This window comes from Scyliorhinus torazame, chromosome 5 (genome assembly GCF_047496885.1).
Source record: "Scyliorhinus torazame isolate Kashiwa2021f chromosome 5, sScyTor2.1, whole genome shotgun sequence".
Lineage (NCBI taxonomy): Eukaryota > Metazoa > Chordata > Chondrichthyes > Carcharhiniformes > Scyliorhinidae > Scyliorhinus > Scyliorhinus torazame.
The window spans coordinates 152,191,243-152,216,224 of NC_092711.1; the positions used below are offsets into that span (position 1 = coordinate 152,191,243).

Here is a 24,982-nt window from a genome sequence, read left to right on the forward strand (position 1 = left end):
CCCCTTCCGTAAGGGGGTGTCACAATCAAATCCAGTGACCACCCAGATGTACTTTGTATCAGGATGGGGTCACCGCGCCCTGCCCCATTTTGAACACGGTCCCAAGTTTTTGGAGACTGGGCTCTGGATGAGTAATGGCGTCCGCTGCTCCCACAAATCGCTCCATCCGCCATGTGGCAGGCGGCCCAGGACTGCGCATGTTCAAGGGGGAGGAGAAACAGCGCATGTGCAGTGGAGTGCCCACCTCTGACCGTTCCACTCAGGTTTTGACCAATAGAAAGAGGTGACATCCAGCCAATCACAGTGCGGGCTTTCTGTGACTGATTTAGCCCCACACAGACTGAAACTTCCTCCCGTCTCCAACATCTGTGATTAAAACACTTTATTTTCTCCCCTTTCCATTTATTTTCTCATTCTCACCTTCAATTGGTCACTTGCAGCAACTGAAGGGAAAGGAACTGAATCCAGGGAGGGTGCAGACTCTGGAATAGTTGGCCCAGGTTTCTCCCTCTCTCTTAAAGGCATTGACATTCTTTGCTCCCTCAGCTTGATACATTTATTTTTCTGGCTAAAAGGATGGTCGCTTTCCTAATGTTCACAATTAAAGGGCTGGTTTCCCCGGGAGATGGCTGACAATTGAGGGGGCAGTAAATTATCAGAAAGAGATATGTCTACTGTTGTCATATGGTACAGATTAGATATATTATTGATGGTTCAGTAATAAAATATATTTATTATTATTTCTAGTTTTGTGATATTTTTCCAGTCATAGAGTGATTATAGCACAGAAGGAGTCCATTCATTAATTTGAAACCATACCGAATCTGTTGAGCAAACTAGTCAGTACAATTGTACCTCTATATCCATGTTCCCCTGCAGGTTTAGTTCCTTCATGCTCCCAAGCTATTTCATTTTGAAATCAATAATCATTGTAGCTTCCATCAACCTTATAGGCAGGAAGTTAGAATTCCTGACAACTCACTCCGAAATAAAGTTTTTCCCGTACACCCATCTTTAATCAAGCAATACAGTTCAGCGGCAGAGTGGTACAGCTGCTCACAATACCACAGACACAGGTTCGATTCCAGCCTTGGATGTGACTTGGGTGACATATCCTTTTGCTAATGTGATGACCAGAATTGTAGGCAATATTCCACGTGTGGCCTAAGGTTCTGTACAGCTGCAGCATGACTTGCCAATTTTTATACTCAATGTCCCGACCAATGAAGACCGTCTGCCTTCTCAGCTACCTTATCCACCTGGGTGGCCACTTTCAGTGATATGTTTATTGTAATTTCCCAATCTACCAGACAACTTGCCCCTCATACCATGACAGTTTCCTTCTGCGAGAAACATCCAGATAAATTAGACAAGAGAAGCATGTAACCACCATAGCCCATCTTAATGGCAACATGGCTGCTTTGGGAACGAAATATCTTCCAACATGCAAACACCTTTTCATTCTGTGCTCCTCGTCAAAGTTGGAACCAGGAAATCGCAACTAGCCTCAAAAATGATCAGCCCACCGGAGGCAGAGGTGCTAGACTGACCAGTCCAGCAGAAAGAAACCCTCCAATCATCACCATTCACCAGATATCAGAATGAACAAAATGCAGCCCTGGATGTCAGTGAGAGCAGAACTAATAACAACGGAGCCAACATCTGTAATTTATTGTGAACTTGTTGTAGTCAGAAAAGGTGTGATGAATCACAAAACCCCTCCCCACATTGAGAGCAGATGAATGGTCCCTCCCCAGAATTAACTCGCTAGTGTCTCTGTAGTTGGGACGGATCATTGAATGTCTCCCCTGCTCAGAGCAGGTGAATGGCTTCCTCCAGGTGTGAACTCGCTAGTGTTCCTGCAGGGTGTATGGATATCTGAATCCCTTCTCTCACTAAGAACAGGTTAACACCGTCTCCTCTGTGAACTCGCTGGTGTCTCTGGAGGTTGGATAACTGAGTGAATCCCTTCTCACACTGAGAGCAGGTGAACGGCCTCTCCCCAGTGTGAACTCGCTGGTGTATCTGCAGGTTCGATGAAGTAGTGAATCCCTTCTCACACTGAGAGCAGATGAATGGCCTCTCCCCAGTGTGAATTTGCTGGTGTTTCCGCAGGTTCGATGAAGTAGTGAATCCCTTCTCACACTGAGAGCAGGTGAACGGCCTCTCCCCAGTGTGAACTCGATGATGTATCTGCAGGTTCGACGAAGTAGTGAATCTCTTCTCACACTGAGAGCAGGTGAATGGCCTCGCCCCAGCGTGAAGTTGCTGATGTTTCTGCAGGCTCTTTAAAGTAGTGAATCCCTTCTCACACTGAGAGCAAGTGAACAGCCTCTCCCCAATGTGAACTTGCTGGTGTGTCCGCAGGCTCGATGAAGTAGTGAATCCCTTCTCACACACAGAGTAGGTGAATGGCCTCTCCCCAGTGTGAATGCGTCGATGAGCTTCCAGCTGAGGTGGGGCCCTGAATCCCTTCCCACAGTCCCCACATTTCCACGGTTTCTCCATGTTTTGGGTCTCCTCGTGCCTCTCCAGGTTTGACAATAAGTTGAAGCCTCGTCCACACAAAGAACACGTGTACGGTCTCGCCCCGCTGTGAATGGTGTGAGGTTTTTTCAGGCTGTGTAATTGGTTAAAACTCTTTCCATAGTCAGTGCTCTGGAACACTCTCACTCGGGTGAGTGTGTCTCTGTGCTTTTCAAGTCACAGTGATGTTTTTGAAGCCGACAGAACAGACAAACGTTTCTCCTTCTAGATTCAATGTCCGGTGATATCCAGTTCCAAGGAATTGAGAGACTCAGCCAGATTGAGACGTGATGTTTGAGATTTCTGTCTGTAATTCCTCCTCTTCTAATATCCTGTAAAAACAATTGACAAAAGACATCACTGTCAGTACAGGATAGAAATTCAGAACAGACAATTCTAATTCCCAGAGAACATTCTTTCCTCTCTCATTCCCCAAAAGCTGTAAATCTCCATCCCACACACTCTCCCTCCATTCTCACTCTGCTGTATCTAATATTCACCCTCCCAATTCTCCTGAAGGTGTTGATTCAGGCTGATTGACATATCCATGCCCACTGCTTCCTGTCCTGGTCACAGAGATCATAACAAATAGGAGCTGGAATTGGCCATTCAGCCCATCGAGCATGCTCATTTATTCTGTGGGATCATTGGCCGATCTATGTCAGCGACATTCTCCGTGTTATTGACCAGAGGCTGAGTGCGCTGACTCAATAGCTGTGAGCTCATGAGGCTGAGCTGTAAAACACCAAGGAAAGGATCGCGATTCCGAGGAGAGAATCCTGAATGTTGAGCAAGGCGCCTCCTCGGTGGAGGCAAGAATTAAATCCTTGGAAAACTGGCTGAGTGATATGGTTGACCCCTGGAGAACTTGGGAGAACCAAGGGTCAGAGAAAGAATATCCACGTCATCGGCCTGCCAGAAGGTGTGGATGGTAAGGTTCCCGTTAGGTTCTTCGAGGACCGGCTGCCACGTTTTCTCCAGCTGGATGTGCAGCCTGGGTGTTTCAAATTATCATAGAATTTACAGTGCAGAAGGAGGCCATTCGGCCCATCGAGTCTGTACCGGCTCTTGGAAAGAGCACCCTACCCAAGGTCAACACCGCCACCCTATCCCCATAACCCAGTAACCCCACCTAACGCGAAGGACAATTTTTGGACACTAAGGGCAATTTATCATGGCCAATCCACCTAACCTGCACATCTTTGGATTGTGGGAGGAAACCGGAGCACCCGGAGAAAACCCACGCACACACGGGGAGGAAGTGCAGACTCCGCACAGACAGGGACCCAAGCCGGAATCAAACCTGGGACCCTGCAGCTGTGAAGCAATTGTGCTATCCACAATGCTACCGTGCTGCCCCATTAGAAAGGGCATTGGATCCTGTCTTTGAGGCTGAGGGATAGTTTTCATCCCAGGCCTGTAATCATTCGCTTCCACAATTTGAAAGATCACCAGAGCGTCCTGGAGACGGGTCAGGTGAGGTGGGACCTGGCTCCATGAGGGAGTGAGGATTTCCTGCTTCCAGGACTTTTCGGCAGCCACACAAACGAAGCATCGAGGCTTCGATGAAGTTTGAAGGGAACTCAAGGCTGAATGAGTGAATTATGTCGCTTTATCCTGAGATCCTGAAAATTGTGTCTGGCAACTCCGTCAAGTCTTTCAATAATCCGACTACTGCCTCGGCCTTCATTAAATCCATAAAGGACAAGGATTTGGAGGGATGGCTTGCAGCTCGGACTAACTCAGGCTCTAATCGGTACGCTTTCCCTATCGTGGTGTTGTTGTCTGAATTTGTTATCTTTTATCCTGTTGAAGGGAGTTGTTATTCTGTGAGCGCCAATTCTTCTTCTTCTCCTCGAGTGTTCCAGGGACTCGTATTATCTTATCTCAATTATGGTAGATGTGCCGTGTGCTTATTATCCGTCGTCTTTCTTCTATTATCCGAGCGTTAATCATGGCAGAACAGAGTGGGGCCATTGCCGAAGGGTGGGCGGTGGATGCAGGTCTTCACGGGTGGGTCTAAAATGTGGGAGGGACATTCGATCCCCATTCCCTTGTTGGCCCTTCTTTTCTTCTCCTCATTTTGGAGAAGGTATCCTGAGGGAAACGACAGTCTGGCCGTGGGGTTAATCCTCCGGGTCCTCAGTCTTATTGAGGAATGTCCCCTTGGATCTATTGTGGTGGTGATTCTTTTGTATTTTTGTTATTATGGGAGGGTTTATGTGTTGTTGACTTTATCCTACTCTGGTACAGACGGGGCTTTTATCTGTGAAAGGCGCAGTTTGGGGAGACTTTGGTGCCTCTGGTGTAAAGTGAGTTGGAGGAGGGGGTAATGGTGCACGCCCGATTGTGGTGTGAAAATCTGTTCCTGTTCTTTGTCGTCTAACTAATGGCGGCAGGTGATCTTCAAATTTTCCCAGGGAATGTACGGGGCATCCATCACCCTATCAGAAGGAAAAAGATCCTCTCCTTTCTTAAGGAGAAAGTCGAGATAACCTTAGTGCAGAAAACTCATCTGGGTGATGAGGAACAATTCTGGTCAGCCTATTATAGGAAGGATATTGTTAAACTAGAAAGAGTGCAGAAAAGATTTACGAGAATGCTGCCAGGACCTGATGGTCTGAGCTATAAGGAGAAGCTGGATCGGCTAGGACTTTTTTCCCTGGAGCGTAGGAGGCTTAGGTATAATCTTATAGAGGTCTATAAAATAATGAGAAGTATAGATAAGGTATACAGTCAACACCTTTTCCCTAAGATAGAGGAGTCTAGAACTAAAGGGCATAGGTTTAAGGTGAGAGGAAAGAGATACAAAAGAGACTAGAGGGGAAATTTCTTCAGACAGAAGGTGGTGAGCATCTGGAATGGCTGGCAGAGGCAGTGGTAGAGGCAGGTACAATTTTGTCCTTTAAAAAGCAGTTAGACAGTTACAGGGGCAAAGTGGGTAGAGGGATATGGGCTAAATCCTGGCAAGTGGGACTAGCTTAGTGATAGAAACTGGGTGACATGGACAAGCTGGGCCGAAGGGCCTGTTTCCATGCTGAAAATATCTATGACTCTATCTGGAACACAAAGAAACCTCGCCTGAGGTCTGTTAAGCTACAATCACCAGGAGCTATGGGAGGGTATGATCTCCTGAAAATCAGGCTTCATCAATTGGCCTCTCGTCTTAGGTTCATAAGGGATTGGGGTAGGATGGACCCAACATTTACCTGGCTCAATACTGAAGCAGACCAGTCAGGTCTCCCTCTATCCAAAACTGGCATAGGCTGATTACGGAATGTATCTCCATGCAATTTTTAATGTCTGTAATTCATTCCAAGTCTGATGCATTGGGTAAAGTATGGGATTCCTATCTCAAATACATAGGCTCCAATTTGACTGACTTGCACCTCCTGAGCTTTCCATGAGTGAATTTAATTTAACTTAAGCCGGGAGTAGGGCACAGTGGTTAATGCTGCTACCTCAGTGCCTGGGACCCAGGTTCAATTCAAGCCTTGGATGGCTGTCTGTGTGGAGTTTACACATTCTCCTTGTGTCTTTGTGGGTTTCCTCCGGTTGCTCCAGTTTCCTACTACTGTCCAAAGATGTGCAGCAAAGGTGGATTGGTCACACTAAATTGCCCCTTAGTGTCCAAGATGTCTAGGTTAGGTGGCTTGACCATGATCAATGCACCGCATTACGAGAATAGGATGGGGAGTGGGCTTCAGTGAAGTGTTCTTTCCGAGGCTCAGTGCAGACTTGAGGGGTGAATGGCCTTCTGCACTATAGGAGTTCTATGTCATCTATGTTGTGTTATTAATTTTAATTTGTATATGCTGTTAAGTCTGTTTGTAATATTTTACAAACTGAATTGTTATCCTCTGTTTTTATATAATCTTACCCTCTTTCTCCACTCATTATTTTAACCTGTTAACTGGTTGTTCAATTGATCTGGCATTTCATCTCGAGGCTCTCGTCCCTCAAATATCCTGTTCCAAATTAATTCTGCAATGTGTTGCTCGGATTTATGTTGGCAATATCTCGTGTTCCGCTCTGTGCCCATTTGCCACCATTTTTTCTGTTGCACTCATTGGTTAAAAAATGATTTAAAAAATAACAATTTATTAAAAATCTGTCCTCCTCATGCGTGAATATATTCAATGACCCCCACACCCCACTGGTCCGTGTGGAAGAGAAATCCAGAGTCTAATGACCCTCTGAGGGAAGAGATAACTGGAAATATATAATAAAGCTACAGTACAATATTACAAGGCTAGAAATAATAATACAGAACCATAAATAATATATCTAATTTGTACCATATAACAACACGAGACACGTCTCGGTCTGATATTAATTTACTGTCCCCTTAAATGTCAGCCATCTCCTGGAGAAACCAACCCTTTAATTGTGAACATTGGGAAAGAGACCATCTTTTCAGCCAGACAAATAAATGTGTCAAACTGAGGGAACAAAGGATGTCAATGTCTTTAAGAGAGAGAGAGACCTGGGCCAACCTTTGCAGAGTCTGCACCCTCCCTGGATTCACTCCCTTTCCCAAGTGACCAATTGAAGGTGAGAATGAGAAAATAAACGGAAAGGGGGAGAAAATAAAGTGTTTTACTCACAGATGTTGGAGACAGGAGGTTTTCAGTTTGTTTGAAGCCCCAGGTTTCCTCATTGTACAGCTTCCGCATTCAGACAACCGAGGTGCTGATTGGATGAAGGACGAGAGTCCTTCCGGTTCACCACCTCTTCCCATTGGTCAACAACTTTCCGGCGGACGCATAGGAATCCGCGGTGACGTCCCAGGGTTCCAGTGCGCAGGCCCGGCGCGCTGACACGGCAGCTCCGCGCCACTCCTTGTTCCCCTTCCTCCAGACAAGGTTTCCAGGCAACCGGCTGACAGCTCGGTGATTTCCTATCCCTCCGTGTCGAGACTGCGCATGTCCAAGAGAGAGGAGCGGCTGCCCACGCGCATGGCAAAGCCCACCCCCTGACCGTCCTGTGAGGTGTTGACCAATGAGAAGAGTTAGGACCGGAAGGACTCTTGTCCTTCAGCCAATCAGCGCGAGCTTTGTGTGAACGGAGATTTGAGATTCACACAGACTGAAACCTCCTCCTGTCTCCAACATCTGTGAGTAAAACATTTTCTTTTCTCCACCTTTCCATTTCTTTTTTCATTCTGACCTTCAATTGGTCACTTGCAGCAACTGAAGGGAAAGGAAGTGAATCCAGGGAGGGTGCAGACTCTGCAAAGCTTGGCCCAGGTCTCTCTCTCTCTCTCTCTTAAAGACATTGACATCCTTTGCTCCCTCAACTTGACACATTTATTTGTCTGGCTAATTTCCTAAATGTTCACAATTAATGGGCTGGTTTCTCCAGGCGATTGCTGACATTTAAGGAGCCAGTAAATGAATACCAGACAGAGACATGTCTCGTGTTGTATGGTACAGATTAGAGATATTATTTATGGTTGTAATAAAGTACATTTATTTTTATTTCCAGCCCTGTAATATTGTACTGTAGTTATGTTATATATTTCCAGAGGGTTATTAATCTCTGGATTTCTCTTCCACAGGGACCAGTGGGGTGTGGGGGTCATTGAATATATTCACGGATGAGTTGGACAGATTTTTAATGAATTGTTATTTTTAAAATCATTTTTTAAACAATGTGCGACAGAAAAAATGGTGGAAAATGGGCACAAAGCGGAACAAGAGATATTGCCAACATAAATCCGAGCAACACATTGCAGAATTAATTTGGAACAGGATATTTGAGGGACCAGAGCCTCAAGATGAAATGCCAGATCAATTGAACAACCAGTTAACAGGTTAAAATAGTGAGTGGGGAAAGAGGTAAGATTATATAAAAACAGAGAATAACAATTCAGTTTGTAAAATATTACAAAAAGACTAACAGCATATACAAATTAAAATGATTAACACAACATAGATGACATGGAACTCCTATAGTGCAGAAGGCCATTCACCCCTCAAGTCTGCAGTGAGCCTCAGAAAGAACACTTCACTGAAGCCCACTCCCCATCCTATCCTCGTAACCCGATGCATTGATCATGGTCAAGCCCCCTAACCTAAACTTCTTGGACACTTAAGAGGCAATTTAGTGTGACCAATCCACTTTAGCACAGTGGAACCACCCTTTCGGCAATGGCACCACTTGGTTCTGCCATAATTAACGTTCGGATAATAGAAGAAAGATGATGGATAATAAGCTCACGGCACATCTACCATAACTGAGATAAGATAATACGAGTCCCTGGAACACTCGAGGAGAAGACATTCAATCGGTGCTCACAGAATAACAACTCCCTTCAACAGGATAAAAGATAACAATTCAGACAACAACACCATGATAGGGAAAGAGTTCAGATTAGAGCCTGAGTTAGTCTGAGCTGCAAATCATCGCTCCAATCCTTGCCCTTCAAGGATTTAGTGAAGACCAAGGCAGTAGTTGGATTATTGAAAGACCTGAGAGTTGTCAGATACAATTTTCAGGGTCACAGGATAAAGCAACATAATTCATTGTGAGGTGGGAACCTTGCCCGTCTCCAGGACCCTCTGGTGATCTTTCAAGTTGTGGAGTGAGTGATTACAGGCCTGGGATGGAAACTATCCCTCGCCCTTCAAGACAGGATCCGATGCCCTTTCTAATTTGAAACACCCAGGCTTCACATCCAGCTTGAGAAATCGTGGCAGCTAGTCCTTGAAGAACCTAACGGGATCCTTACCCTCCACACCTTCTGGCAGGCCTTAGACTCAGATGTTCATTCTCTGACCCTCACTTCTCCAAGTTCTCCAGGAGTCCACCACACCACTCAGCCGGGTTTCCAAGGATTAAATTCTTGCCTCTGCCGAGGAGGCATCTTGCTCAACATTCTGGATTCTCTCCTCAGGATTGTCAATCCTTTCCTTGGTGTTTTACAGCTCGGCCTCATGAGCTCACAGATATTGAGTCAGCGCACTCAGCCTCTGGTCAATAACACGGAGAATGTCGCTGACATAGATCGGCCAATGATCCCACAGAATAGACGAGCAGGATCGATGGGCCGAATAGCCAACTGCAGCTCCTATTTGTTATGGTCTCTGTGCCCAGAACAGGAAGCAGTGACCATGGATCTGTCAATCAGCCTGAATCAGCACCTTCAGGAGAATTGGGAGGGTGAATATTAGATACAGCAGTGTGAGAATGGAGGGGAGTGTGTGTTGGACGGAGGTTTACAGCTTTTGGGGAATGAGCGAGGAAAGAATGTTCTCTAGGAACTAGAATTGTCTGTTCTGAATTTCTATCCTGTACTGACAGTGATGTCTTTTGTAAATTGTTTTTACAGGATATTAGAAGAGGAGGAATTACAGACAGAAATCACAAATATCACGTCTCAATCTAACTGAGTCTCTCAATTCCTTGGAACTGAATATCACCGGCCTTTGAATCTAGAAGGAGAAATGTTTGGCTTTTCTGTTGGCTTCAAAAGATTTTAACCATCAGTGTGACTGGAAAAGTACCGAGACTCACACACCCGAGTGAGTGTGTTCCAGAGCACTGACTGTGGAAGGAGCTTCAACCAGTTACATTGCCTGAAAAAACATCACACCATTCACAGACGAGAGAGGCCGTACACGTGTTCTGTGTGTGGACGAGGCTTCAACTGATCATCAAACCTGGAGAGACACGAGGACACTCGCACCCTGGAGAAACCGTGGAAATGCGGGGACTGTGGGAAGGGATTCAGGGCCCCGTCTCAGGTGGAAGTTCATCGACGCAGTCACAATGGGGAGAGGCCGTTCACCTGCTCTGTGTGTGAGAAGGGATTCACTGTTATGCGCCCTGCAGACACACCAGCGAGTTCGGGGAGAGGCTGTTCACCTGCTCTCAGTGTGAGAAGGAATTCACTCAATTATCCACCCTGCGGATACACCAGCGAGTGTACACCAGCGAGTTCACACTGGGGAGAGGCTGTTCACCTGCTCTCAGTGTGAGAAGGGCTTCACTCAGTTATCCCACCTGCAGAAACACCACAGAAACACCAGCGAGTTCACACTGGGAAGAGGCCGTTCACCTGCTCTGTGTGTGGGAAGAGATTCACTGACTTATCCAGCCTGTGCATACACCAGCGAGTTCACACTGGGGAGAGGCCATTCACTTGCTCTCAGTGTGGGAAGGGATTCACTCAGTTATCCAACCTGCAGACACCAGCGAGTTCACACTGGGGAGAAGGCGTTAACCTGCTCTTAGTGAGAGAAGTGATTCAGATATCCATACACCGTGTGGGAACACCTAACGAGTTCACACCTGGAAGAAGCCATTCACCTGCTCTGAGCAGGGGAGACATTCAATGATCCGTCCCAACTACGGAGACACTAGCGAGTTAATTCTGGGGAGAGACCATTCATCTGCTCTCAATGTGGGGAGAGGTTTTGTGATTCATCCCACCTGTTGTGACTCCAACAAGTTCACAACTTACAGATGTTGGCTCCGTTGTTATTGTTTCTGCTCTCACTGACATCCAGGACTGCATTTTGTTCATTCTGACATCTGGTGAATGGTGATGATTGGAGGGTTTCTTTCTGCTGGACTGGCCGGTCTAACACCTCTGCCTCCAGTGGGCTGACCATTTTTGAGCCTTGTTGCGATTACCTGGTTCCAAGTTTGACGAGGAGCACAGAATGAAAAGGTGTTTGCACGTCGGAAGATATTTAGTTCCCAAAGCAGCCACGTTGCCATGAAGATGGGCTGTGGTGGTTACAGGGTTCTTTTGTCTCATTTATCTGGGTGTTTCTCACAGAAGGAAACTGTCATGGTATGAGGGGCAAGTTGTCTGTGGTAGATTGGGAAATTACAATAAACATATCGACCTGCGTTGCCACATTCAGTGATAAGGAGCTAAGAAGGCAGACGGCATGCTTGTCTTCATTGGTCGGGGCATTGAGTATAAAAATTGTCAAGTCATGCTGCAGCTGTACAGAACCTTAAATCGGCCACATCTGGAATATTGCCTACAATTCTGGTCACCACATTACCAGAAGGATGTGGAGGCTTTGGAGAGAGTACAGAGTAGATTCACCAGGATGTTGCCTGGCCTGGAGGGTATTAGCTGTCAGGAGAGGTTGGATAAATTCGGATTTATTTCACGCGAGCGACGGAGATTGAGGGACGACCTGATAAATGTTTACAAAATTCTGAGTGGTACGGACAGAGTGGATAGTCAGAAGCTCTTTCCCAGGTTGGAAAAGTCAATAACCAGGTGACATAGGTTTAAGGCGTGAGGTGCAATGTTTTTTTAAACATTTATTAAGGCATTTATGCTTTTATAACAATAAGCGATACAAAGACAAATGTAAACATAGTTCAGTGCGTAAACATCCCTCCATCTCCCACAGCTCCCGCCTACTCTAGACACAAAATAGCCTAACTCCCCCCGATCCCATCACCCCCCCCCTCCCTTTATTGCCTCGGCTGACAGTTTAGTTTTCTCTGAAGAAGTCGATAAACGGCTGCCACCTCCGAACGTACCCTGACGTTGATCCTCTCAGGGTGAACTTAATTTTCTCAAGTCTTAAGAAACCCAGGCATGTCGCTAACTCAAACCCCTGATTTTGGGGGCTTCGAGTCCCTCCATGCTAACTGTGGTAGTATGCATTAGGGGTCATGTGGGACTGTGAAGCCGTGATGTCATTGACTGACAGATCCCGGGTCCTGGTTGGCTGCTGATCTCTAGCTCCGCCCTGAAGGCGGAGTATAAGAACCAGGAGTTCTCCCCCGCAGGCCAGTCTGTTGCTGAACTGCGGGGAACAAGTCACGCTTAATGAAGCCTCATCGACTTCATCTCTATTCGTCTCTCGTGAGTCTTTGTGCGCTACACTAACAATATCCGTCTCCGGGCTACCAAGGAGACAAAGGCCAAGACGTCAGCCTCTCTCGCCCCCTGAACTCCGGGATCTTCCGAAACTCCAAAAATCACCACCTCTGGACTCGGCGCCACCCTTGTTTTTAGCACAATGAACATGACGTCCGCAAATCCCTGCCACTGTCTCCTAAGCTTCGGGCATGCCCAAAACATGTGGACATGGTTTGCAGGCCCTCCCGCGCACTTCACACACCTGTCCTCTATCCCAAAAAACTTGCTCATCCGGGACACCTTCATGTGTGTCCGATGAACCACCTTGAATTGTATCAGGCTGACCCTGGCACGAGGACGTGTTGATATACCTTCCCCCTGAGTCCGCCACGATGTTCCCTACCTCAAATGACACCTGCTTATTAATCAAGATCGCAACCCCCTGAGGGGCGGCATGTGGCGCAGTGGTTAGCACTGGGACTGCAGCGCTGAGGACCCGGGTTCGAATCCCGGCCCTGGTTCACTGTCCGTGTGGGGTTTGCTCTTTCTCCCCATGTCTGCGTGGGTTTCACCCCCACAACCTAAAGATGTGCAGGTCAGGTGGATTGGCCACGCTAAATTGCCCCTTAATTGGAGAAAAATTAATTGGGTACTCAAAATTTATATTAAAAAAAAAAAAAAAGATTGCAACCCCCCCTAGTTTTAGAGTCTAGCCCCAAATGAAATATCTGCCCGACCCACCCGTTCCTCAGCCTAGTCTGATCCACTATCCTCAGGTGTGTCTCTTGTAACATTGCCACGTCCACCTTCAATCTCTTCAAATGCGCGAACACACGAGCCCTCTTGACCGGCCCATTCAGCCCTCTCACATTCCATGTGATCAGCCTGGCTTCCTTGCAAGTGCTCTGTGCGCCCTGCCCACCTCCAAGGGTCGAGTAAACCTTCCCCCAGCAGATTCTCGAACATACGCGCTACATGTGCCCCTGCACCCGAACCCTCACTGCCCTCAGAGGCCAACGATCCTCCGGTTCTGCCTGTGTGACCTGTCTCCAGATCCTCCACTTTCTCTTGCAGCCTATTCTGATGGTCCCTCATCAGCTCCACTGCCATCGCGGTTAGCTGGTCCTCGTGCTCAGCCACCGCCTCTTCCACCTTCTGGATCGCCTGTCCCTGGGCTTCCAATCTTTGCCCCACCTGGTCAATCCCTGTCTTAATCGGGTCCAGGTACTCTTGTCTTTACTTGGCGAAGCTCTGCTGAAGGAATTTCACCAGCTGCTCCGTTGACCACTGGGCCGGCAATCCCAGTCCCCGAGCCTCCGCCATGTTTTCCTGTGCAGTCTTCACTCCCTTCTTTGCCCAACAATCTCTCCTTTCCAGACCACTTCTGATCCACGTCTCCATAAACTGGTGGGAGATTCTTCTCTACCTCACCAGTCTCCAATTTTACCGATCAAATCCCCAATAAGTCAGGGGAAAAGGTCCACCACGAGCCGGAGCTGCCAAATAAGCGACCTCTCCATGGCCGCAACCTGAAGTCATCTTTGCCCTTCTGAAGCAACAAGAAGATGGACGCCTGCCCCATCGTTTGCGGCAAGGCACCACTGTCCATTGCGTCCTTGAACATTAACCATCAAAGGCCCCAGCCTACCCTTAAATCTTTTATAAAATTCAACTGGGAACCCATCTGGCCCCGCTGTCTTCCCTGCCTGTATCCTGCCAATCGCCACCTTCACCTTCTCCACCCCTATCGGCTCCTCTAATCCTGCCCTCTCCACCCCCTCAACCTCAGGCACTCTAACCCACCCAGAAACTCCATCATCTCCCGCTGCTCCTCTGGTGGCTCCGACTTATACAAGTCCCTATAGAGCTCCTCGAACACCTTATTAATCTGTTCCGGAGCCACCACCAACTCCTCCATCCTGTGCCGCACCCGAACTATCTCCCTTGCTGCGGCCTCCCTATGTAGCTGACCCACACTCTGCCTTCCCCCGAGATTCAGACAGCCCCACTCGCCCTTCTCAGCAGATGCACCACTTTCCTGTGGACAATAGGTTAAACCTCGCCTGCAACTCCGTCCTCTTTGCGAGGAGCCCTGGGTCCAGGTCCCCCACCTACCTCCCATCCATCTCCCAAATCTCTTCTATCAGTTGTTGGCGTTCCTCCCTCGCCTTCCTGTCCACCTTGGCCTTAAACAGAATCACCTGCCCCCTTACGACTGCTTTCAGAGACTCCCAAACCACCAATAAAATGCCAAGCAGAACCTGAGTTGACACCTTGAACCACAATGTCTGAAGAATGGATCTGTGGTTGGAAGAAAGATGTCATTCGACAGTTCAAAGTAGAGTAAATTTGACCTGTCTGGGACACGGGTCAGAAGGAGAATAAGAACCAAGCCTCGAAGATTCCGTTTCAGCGACGACCGAGGATCAAATGGGTGATGGCTCAGAGAATAGAACAGAATGTGGCCAATTCAGTTCAAAGGGGTAATTTCTACTTGTGTCCGAAGCTCTGACATCACCGTGGTCAGAGTTTCCCCGGTGAGGGGAGCACCCCCCCCCCCCCCCCCCCCCCCCCCCGGACGACCCAGCCCCCGTCATCTTCCTTCCTGCAGGACTCACAGCAGCACTCGCTGGTCGACCTTCGCTCGCCCTCTTCTTTCCAACACCTTTCCTCTGGGACTTAAACATTCGTCGGTCTCCTTATGACTTCCCTCAACAACTCATCCAAAAACTCTCCCAAAACTGGGCATAAACGTCCAAAGATCCGAGACTCTCGCAGGAGCCACCAAACGTGCGACATCCACCGACATGTTGTCACCGGAAGTCCCCGGAATGAACAATATCAATATGACACCAGCATCAACATATTAACGACAGGCCATTCATCTGCTCTGTCTGTGGACAGAGCTTCTCTCAGGCAGCCTGCTGGCACTGGGGAGAGGACATTGAAAAATGTTCCAGGAGTGGGATGGAATTCAGCCAATCCTCCAGCCTGTTGACACCAGCGAGTTCAAACTGGGGAGCTGCTGTTTCCATGTTCTCTGTGCGGATAGAGAGTCACTCACTCATCCCACCTCCTGACACACGAGTGACTTCATATTTGACTGCAGGGGTTGGACTCTGCTGAGGTGAATATTCACTCTATCTGAGCCCCTCAGAATTACACACAACTCAATTCAATCTCCCCTCAGCCTCCTCTGTTCCAAGGAGAACAACCCCAGCCTTTCCAATCTTTCCTCATAGTTCAAATTCTCCCTCCTGGGTAACATCATCATAAATCCCCTCTGCAGCCTCTCTCGTGTGATCACATCCTTCTGCAGCCTCTCTCGTGGTGATCAGAAATGTCCACAGTGCTCCGGCTGTGGTCTAACTGGTGTTTGATCCAGTTCCAGCACAATCTCCCTGCTCTTATATTCTTGGCCATCAGCTACCAAAGGAAACTATCCCACCTGCCTTCCTAAGCACTGATAACAGAGAGTGAGAGGCAGCTGAGAGTGACAGAGGGAGAGAGAGGCACCAGAGGGAGAGAGAGGCACCAGAGGGAGAGAGAGGCACCAGAGGGAGAGAGAGGCACCAGAGGGAGAGGGGAGCACCAGAGACTGAGAGGCAGGAGAAATATAGAGGAGAGAAGAGAGAGAGAGAGAGGCACCCTAGTCAGTAACAAAAATAAGTCATGAAATTGAGTTCAGACACGGATCTGCATGAATTGACACCACTTTGTTCACAGATTAACAGAGTAATCACTGTACTTGAATAAATGTTATTCACTTTTGGAATTGAATGAATTAAGGGTCAGATTAACTATATCACCTCCAGTATTAGATAGGTCTGTTCAATACAGAACAGGGTTAAACCCAGTGTCCAATATTAGAGGTCTCTGTGGCTGTTGGATGCCTAGTTTAATTGTACAGCTGACAAGCCCACAACTTCAGTGAACTCGTCTACCCAGGGTCTGTTTCTAAACCCTCATCACAACATATTACCTGGTTAGCTATTGTATATATCATTATGGTCGGACAGCTCACACAAAGCTCAACCAGATACTGTGGTTCATCTTTCTACTGATTTCAGCTCCGAAAAGGAGTGACGGCATCTCCAGCACTCAGCTCTGTTGCTGAGCTGTCATTGACATGAGCAATAGAGAGACAGAAGTTGCCTGATGCTGAATATAGGAAGTTGAAACTTGTAGCTCTAAATCAACTGTGTAAGATTTCTGAAAAGATCAGTAACTTTGAAAGATAAATTCTAAACCCAGTGAACAAATTAAAGAGTCGTAAGGCAAAAACCTCAAGTTTGATGACTTTTTCTACAAAAAACTAGAAGTAACAATGCCTGAACACTCTTTTTATTAGGAATGTATCTCTTAAACTATAAATAGTCTTTGCCCTTTTACTTTTTTTTTCAATTTTAGAGTACCCAATTTATCTTTTCCAATTAAGGGGCAATTTAGCATTACCAGTTCACCTACCCTGCAGATCTTTGGGTTGTGGGAGTGAAACCCACGCAAACACGGGGAGAATGTGCAAACTCCATACGGACAGTGATCCAGAGCCGGGATCGAATCTGGGACCTCGGCTCTGTGAGGCAGCAGTACTAACCACTGCTCTACCGTGCTGCCACTTTGCCCTTTTACTTTAATGTGGTAATGCCGGCGTTGGACTGGGGTGAGCACAGTAAGAAGTCTTACAACACCAGGATAAAGTCCAACAGGTTTGTTTCGAATCCCTAGCTTTCGGAGCACAGCTCCTTCCTCAGGTGAATGAAGAGGTGGGTTCCAGAAACATATACATAGACAAAGTCAATGATGCAAGACGATACTTTTGAATGTGAGTCTTTGCAGATAATTAAGTCTTTACAGGTCCAGACAGAGTGACTGGAGAGAGGGATAATTACAGTTTAAAGAGGTGTGAATTGTCTCAAGCCAGGACAGTTGGTAGGATTTCGCAAGCCCAGGCCAGATGGTTGGGGGGGGGGGGGGGGAATGTAATGCAACATGAATCCAAGGTCCCGGTTGAGGCCGTACTCATGTGTGCAGAACCTGGCTATAAGTTTGTGCTCGGCGATTCTGCGTTGTCGTGCGTCCTGAAGGCCGCCTTGGAGACGCTACTCCCACTTAATAATAATAATCTTTATTTTTGTCACAAGTAGGCTTACATTAACACCGCAATGGGGCCGCTTGGTGGTGCAGTGGTTAGCACTGCTGCCTCACAGCGCCGAGGTACCAGGTTCGATACCAGATCTGGGTCACTGTCTGTGCGCAGTTTGCACATTCTCCCCGGTTTGAGTGGGTTCGCCCCCTCAACCCAAAGATGTGCAGCCGAGGTGGATTGGCCACGCTAAATTGCCCCTGAATTGGAAAAAATGAATTGGGTACTTTAAATTAAAAAAAAACACGGCAATGAAGTTACTGTGAAACTCCCCAAACATTCTGGCGCCTGTTACGGTACACTGAAGGAGAATTCAGAATGTCAATTCACCTAACAGCACGTCTTTCAGGCATTCTAGAACGAGAGGGATTAGTCTTAGGATAAGATGGGCAGCATGGTAGCACAGTGGTTAGCACAGTTGCTCCATATCTCCAGGGTCCCAGGTTCAATTCCGGTTTGGGTCACTGGCTGTGTGGAGTCTGCATGTTCTCCCCATGTCTCTGTAGATTTTGTACCGGTGCTCCGGTTTCCTCCCACATTCAAAGATGTGCAGGTTAGGTGGATTGGCCATGATAAATTGCCCTTTGTGTTCAGAAGGGTTAGGTAGGTTTCCTGGGTTGCGGGGATGGGGTGGAGACGTGGGTTGGGGCGTGGGCTGGGGTGGGGTGCTCTTTCCAGGGGCTGGTGCAAACTCGACGGGCTGAATGCCCTCCTTCTGCACTGTAAATTCTATGATTCCACCGGGTGCTTCGGTTTCCTCCCACAAGCCCCGAAAGACGTGCTGTTAGATAATTTGGACATTCTGAATTCTCCCTCTGTGTGCCCGAACAGGCGTCAAAATGTGGAGCGTAGGGGCTTTACAGAGTAACTTCATTGCAGTGTTCACGTAAGCCTACTTGTGACAATAAAGATTATTTTTCAAAAGAGGTAGCAAATTCGAAAGAGATGAAGAGAAACTGCTTCTCCCAAAGGGCTGTGAATCTGTGGAATTCACTACCCCAGAGTGTGGTGGAGCTGGGACAGTGAGTACATTTAGGGAGGGGTTAGACAGATTTTTAATCGGGTTGAAGGGTTATACTCGATGGGCCAAATGGCTTAATTCGGCTCCTGTATCTTTTGAACTATTGAAAGGGGGAGACACTGATTTGCTCCCAGATGTTGCCCAGAGGAGGATGTTTTAGTCTGAAACTCATTGTCCAACCTCCACATTGTGACATCACAAAGGAGCTCGTCCTCAAAATCAACCAATAAGAATAAGTCCGCTCCGCGGTGACGTCGCTGCCCAACGCGCAGACGCGGCAACCCCCCCCCCCCAATTGTTCCCCTTCCCCCACCCCCCCCCCAATTGTTCCCCTTCCCCCACATACTCTCCAGAAGAGGTTGCCAGGCAACCGGCTGACAGTTCCGGCCGTCGGTGATCTACCCGTCCCCTGACCCGGGATGCGCATGTCTCAGGGAAGGGGAGGCTGCGCATGTGCAGGGGAGCTCACTTCCGCTGACCTTACTGCTGAGGTGTTGACCAATAGGATGATTGGAGGACCGGAAGGATTCTGCTGCTCTACCAATCAGAGCTCCTCCATTGTCTCAATGCGGAAGCTGGACGTGGAGGTTTCTGCCGAGCAAAGCTGTTGTTCCTCCAACCCTGAATGAGCTTGAGCTGCACACAGACTCCTGTCTCCAACATCTGTGAGTAAAACACTTTCTTTTCTCCCTCTTTCCATTTATTGTCTCATTCTGACCTTCAATCGGTAACTTGCAGCAACTGAAGGGACAGGAAGTGAATCCAGGGAGGGTGCAGACTCTGCAATGCTTGGCCCAGGTCTCTCTCTCTCTCTCTCTCTCTCTTAAAGACATTGACATCCTTTGCTCCCTCAACTTGACACATTTATTTGTCTGGCTAGAATGATGGTCTCTTTCCTAATGTTCACATTTAAAGGGCTGGTTTCCCCAGGAGATGGCTGACATTAAAGGGAACAGTAAACAGGACAATCAAACCCAACCAATTACTTCCCTGTCAGAATACTCTCCACCATCAGTAAAGTGATGGAAGAAGTCATTAATAGCGCTATCAAGTGGTACTTACTCAGCAAAACCTGCTCACGGGCGTTCAGTTTGGGTCCAACCAGGGTCACTCAGCTCCTGACCTCATTACAGCCTTGGTTCAGTCATGGCCAAAAGACCTGAATGCCAGAGGTGAGGTGAGAGTGACTGCCCTTAGTATCAAGGCAGCATTTGACTGAGTATGGCATCAAGGAGCCCCAGCTAAACTGGAGTCAATGGGAATCGGGGAAAACTCTCCGGTGATTGGAGTCATACCTGGCACAAAGGAAGATGGCTGTGGTGGTTGGAGGTCAATCATCTCAGCTCCAGGAGTTCCTCAGGGCACACTTCTGGGCCCAATCATCTCTAGCTGCTTCATCAATAACCTCCCTTTCATCACAAGGCTAGAAGTGGGAATGTGTGCAGTCATCCACAAAATGTTCAACACCATTCGTGACTCCTCAGATAATGAAGCAGTCCATGTCCAAATGCAGCATGTCCTGCACAGTATCGAGATGTTGGCTGATAAGTGGCAAGTTACATTTGTGCTACACAAGTGGCAGGCAATGACCATCTCCTATAAAGGAGGATCTAACCACCGCCCCTTGACATTCAGTGGCATTAGCATTGTTGAATCCTCCACGGCCAACATCATGAGGGTTACCATTGATCAGAAACTGAACTGGACTAGCCATATTAATACGGTGGCCATCAAGGCAGGCCAAAGACTACAGTGAATAATGCACCTCCTGACCCCCAAAGCCTGTCCACCATATACAAGGCACAAGTCAGGCGTGTAATAGAATAATTACCACTTGCCTGGTTGAGTGCAGCTCCAATAACACTCAAGATGCTGCTCTACACCATCCCGAACAAAGCAGCCTGCTTGACTGCTCCCCATTCCACGAATATTCAAACACTCCACCACCGACGAACAATGGCAACCGTGTATACCATCTACAATGTGCATTGCAGTAACTCACAAAGCTTCCTCCGACAGCACCTTCCAAACCCACAACCATTACTATCTAGAAGGACAAGAGCAGCAGATAGTTGGGAATCCCACTACCAAGTCACTCAACAGACAGACTTGGAAATATATCGCCCTTCCTTCATTGTTGCTGGGGCAACATCCAGGAACACCTTCCCTGACAGCACAGGGGATGTACCTACAACTGAAGGACTGCAGCGGTTCAAGAAGGCAACTCATCACCACCTTCTGAAGGGCAACTAGGGATGGGCAATAAATGCTGGCTGAACCAGCGACGCTCACATCCTGTAAATGAATTTAAATTTTTTTTATATCGGATAGAGATACATCTAGTGTTGTATGGAATGTATTAGATATATTATTGATGGTTCTGGCATGAAATACATGTATTATTAGTTCTACCTACAGTGTATATTTCCAGTCATACAGTCATTGCAGCAATGACAGAATCCATTTGGGAACTCAAGTCAATGCTGACTCTCTGTACGGCAATCCAGTCAGTCCCATTCCCCCTCGATATCCCTGTTCCCCTGAAAGCTTATTTTCTTCATATATTATTGATCATCTCGACTTCCACCACGCTTGTGGGCAGTGAGTTCCCTGTCGTGACCACTCCATGACTAAATAAAGTTCTTCCTCAGAATTTTCCTATCTCTAATCAATAAATGTATGGAGTATGTAGATTCTGTACTCTTGTACAGGTTTTAGTGAATTTAGATTTGTTGATCAGCACCTTCAGGAAAATTGGGAGGGAAAGTAAGTGAATATAGATCTCTCTGTCCAGGGCAGGAAGCAGTGAGCTTGAATTTGTCAATCAGCCTGAATCAGCTACCTTCAGGAGAATTGGGAGGGGGAACATTAGATACAGCAGAGTGAGAATGGAGGGAGTGTGTGGGATTGAGATTTAGAGCATTTCAGGGAAAGAGAGAGGAAAGCATGTTCGATAGAAACTAGAATTGTCTGTTCTGAGTTTCTATCCTGTACTAACAATGATTACTATTGTAAAATCTGTTTGCAGGAAGTTCAAACAAGAGGAGTTTGAGGCTGAGATCTCAAACTAAATATCACGTCAAGAACTGACTGAGTCACTCAATTCTTGGGATCATTGGCCTTTGAATCTAGAAGGAGAAATGTTTGTCTTTTCTGTCTGCTTCAAGAGATTTTAAACATCAGTGTGTCTGGAAAAGCACTGAGACACACACACACACACCCGTGTGAGACTGTTACAGAGCACTGACTGTGGAAAGAGCTTTAACCGGCGACACAGCCTGAAAAAATACTACACCATTCACAGCAGGGAGAGACTGTATAGGTGTTCTATGTGTGGACGAGGCTTCAACTGACCGTCCAAATCGGTGAGACGCAAGAGCACCCGGACCATGGAGAAACCATGGAAATGTGAGGATTATGGGAAGGGGTTCAAAGGCCCGTACGGGTTGGAAAAGCATCAACGCAGTCACACTGGAGAGAGGCCGTTCACCTGCTCTCAGTGTGAAAAGGGATTCACTAACATTAGCAACCTGCGGAGACACGAACGAGTTCACACTGGAGAGAGGCCTTTCACCTGCCCTCAGTGTGTAAAGAAATTCAATGATATTGGCAACCTGCGGAAACACGAACGAGTTCACACTGGGGAGAGGCCTTTCACCTGCTCTCAGTGTGAAAAGAGATTCAATGACATTGGCAACCTGCGGAAACACGAACGAGTTCACACTGGGGAGAGGCCTTTCACCTGCTCTCAGTGTGAAAAGGGATTCACTAACATTAGCAACCTGTGGAGACACGAACGAGTTCACACTGGGGAGAGGCCTTTCACCTGCTCTCAGTGTGAAAAGAGATTCAATGACATTGGCAACCTGCGGCAACACGAACGAGTTCACACTGGGGAGAGGCCTTTCACCTGCTTTCAGTGTGAAAAGCGATTCAATGACATTGGCAACCTGCGGAAACACGAACGAGTTCACACTGGAGAGAGGCCTTTCACCTGCTCTCAGTGTGAAAAGGGATTCACTGACATTAGCAGCCTGCGGAAACACGAACGAGTTCACACTGGGGAGAGGCCGTTCACTTGCACTGTGTGTGATAAGGGATTTGCTCAGTTATCCAGCCTGCTGAAACACTATGTCACTCACACCAAGAACAGGCCCTTTAAATGCTCTGACTGCTGGAGGGGTTTCAAAAGCTCTCCGCTACTGATGTCCCACCAGCGCGTTCACACTGAGGAGAGGCCGTTCAGCTGCTCTCACTGCACAAAGCGCTTTAGAACCTCATCCAACCTGATGAAACACGAGCGAGGTCACACCGGGGAGAGCCCGTTCACCTCTCCGACTGGGAAAAGATTCACTCGGTCATCACTTGCTGAGCCACAATGTCACTCACACCAATGAGAGACCCTTTAAATGCTCCGACTGTGGGAGTGGGTTTAAAAGCTCTCAGGTACTGATGGAACACCAGCGCATTCACACTGAGGAGAAACTTCAGCTGCTCTCACTGCACAAAGAGATTTCAAAGATCATCCACATTGCGGAGACACCAGCGAGTTCACGCTGGAAAGAAGACATTCACCTGCTCTCACTGTGGGGAGGGATTCACTCAGTCGTCCAACAGGCTGAGACACCAAAGGGTTCACAAGTGATGACGGGTTGGATTCTGCTGTTATTCCTGCTGTTCATCACATCCAGGACTGAACCTGGAGTGGGTGGATGGGTTTGTCTCCTCGTCAACTCCTGGTGCTCGGATGTGGCGACCCTGATGAACTACTGCTGCCCGGACCTGGAATACCCGACTGTGAAGTACCGTCCATACTACCTTCCACGGAGTTCACCTCTGCCATCATCACAGCGGTCTGCATCCCACCCCAGGCGGAAGTGAAGACTCCGCTTGATGAATTGTACACCACTATAAATAACAATGAAGCAGAATACCCGGAGGCCTTGTTCATCGTGGCCGGGGACTTCAACCAGGCCAACCTTGAGTGTACTGCCAAAATTCCACCAACACATCTCCTGTCCCGACAGGGACCCCAACATCCTTTTTAAAAAAAAAAAAAAAAATTTCAAATTTTTTTCGGTCAAACAAGAACAGTACAGGATTTTCCCCCTTTTTACAACTTTAAAACAATATAAATAATATTGACCGGTTTTTTTTAACAAATAAATAATATATTAACTAAACGGCAACTGCCAACAACAAAATAATAACTCTCCAAGACAATAAAGTCCCACACGCCAGTATAAATAACTAATATACAAACAACTATAGGAAACCCCTGAGGGCCCGCATGCCCCCCCCCCCCCCCCCCCCCCCCCCCCCCCCCCCCGGGTTGCTGCTGCTACCTTCTCCATTTCCCTTATCGTTCTGCGAGGTAGTCAAGGAACGGTTGCCACCGCCTGGTGAACCCTTGAGCCGAACCTCTTGGTGCGTACTTTATCCGCTCCAATTTTATAAACCCTGCCATGTCGTTTATCCAGGCCTCCACGCCCGGGGGTTTCGCTTCTTTCCACATAAGTAGAACCCTTCGCCGGGCTACTAGGGACGCAAAGGCCAAAACATCGGCCTCTCTCGCCTCCTGCACTCCCGGCTCATCTGCAACCCCAAATATAGCCAACCCCCAGCCTGGTTCGACCCGGATCCCCACCACCTTTGAAATCACTTTTGCCACACCCACCCAGAACCCATGCAATACCGGACATGACCAAAACATGTGGGTGTGGTTAGCCGGGCTTCCCGCGCATGTCCCGCACCTATCCTCCACTCCAAAACATCTACTCAGCCTTGCTCCCGTCATATGCGCCCTGTGTAGAACCTTGAATTGGATCAGGCTAAGCCTGGCACACGAGGACGAGGAATTTACCCTACTTCGGGCATCTGCCCACAGCCCCTCCTCAATCTCTTCCCCCAGCTCCTCCTCCCATTTTCCCTTCAGCTCCTCGACCATCGTCTCCCCCTCCTCTCTCATTTCCCTATATACATCTGACACCCTACCATCCCCCACCCATGCCCCCAAAATCACTCTGTCCTGGATCTCTTGCGCCGGGAGCGGGAATTCCCTCACCTGTTGCCTCGCAAATGCCCTCACTTGCATATAGCGAAATGCATTCCCAGGTGGCAACCCATATTTTTCTGTCAGTGCTCCCAGACTCGCGAACGTCCCGTCTAAGAACAAGTCCTTCAATTTCGCAATTCCTGCTCGCTGCCAAGATTTAAATCCCCCATCTATCCTTTCCGGGATGAACCTATGGTTTTTCCTTATCGGGGACCACACTGAGGCACCCGTCACTCCCTTATGTCGTCTCCACTGCCCCCAAACTTTCAGTGTTGCCGCCACCACTGGACTTGTGGTGTACTTTTTCGGGGAGAACGGTAAAGGCGCCGTCGCTAATGCTTGCAGGCAGGTTCCCCTACAGGACGCCATCTCTAGTCTTTTCCACGCCGCTCC

At 47.9% G+C, this 24,982-nt stretch overlaps 1 long non-coding RNA gene across 1 annotated transcript; it reads right to left on the reverse strand.

Moving 5' to 3' along the window:
* Positions 1 to 1,648: 1,648 nt before the first annotated feature.
* On the reverse strand, positions 1,649 to 7,453 carry LOC140420096 (uncharacterized). Its single transcript, XR_011946185.1, has 2 exons — positions 7,134 to 7,453; positions 1,649 to 2,858 (listed from the first exon to the last, which is right to left on the reverse strand). It is a non-coding gene; the product is annotated as an uncharacterized lncRNA (long non-coding RNA).
* Positions 7,454 to 24,982: the final 17,529 nt, after the last annotated feature.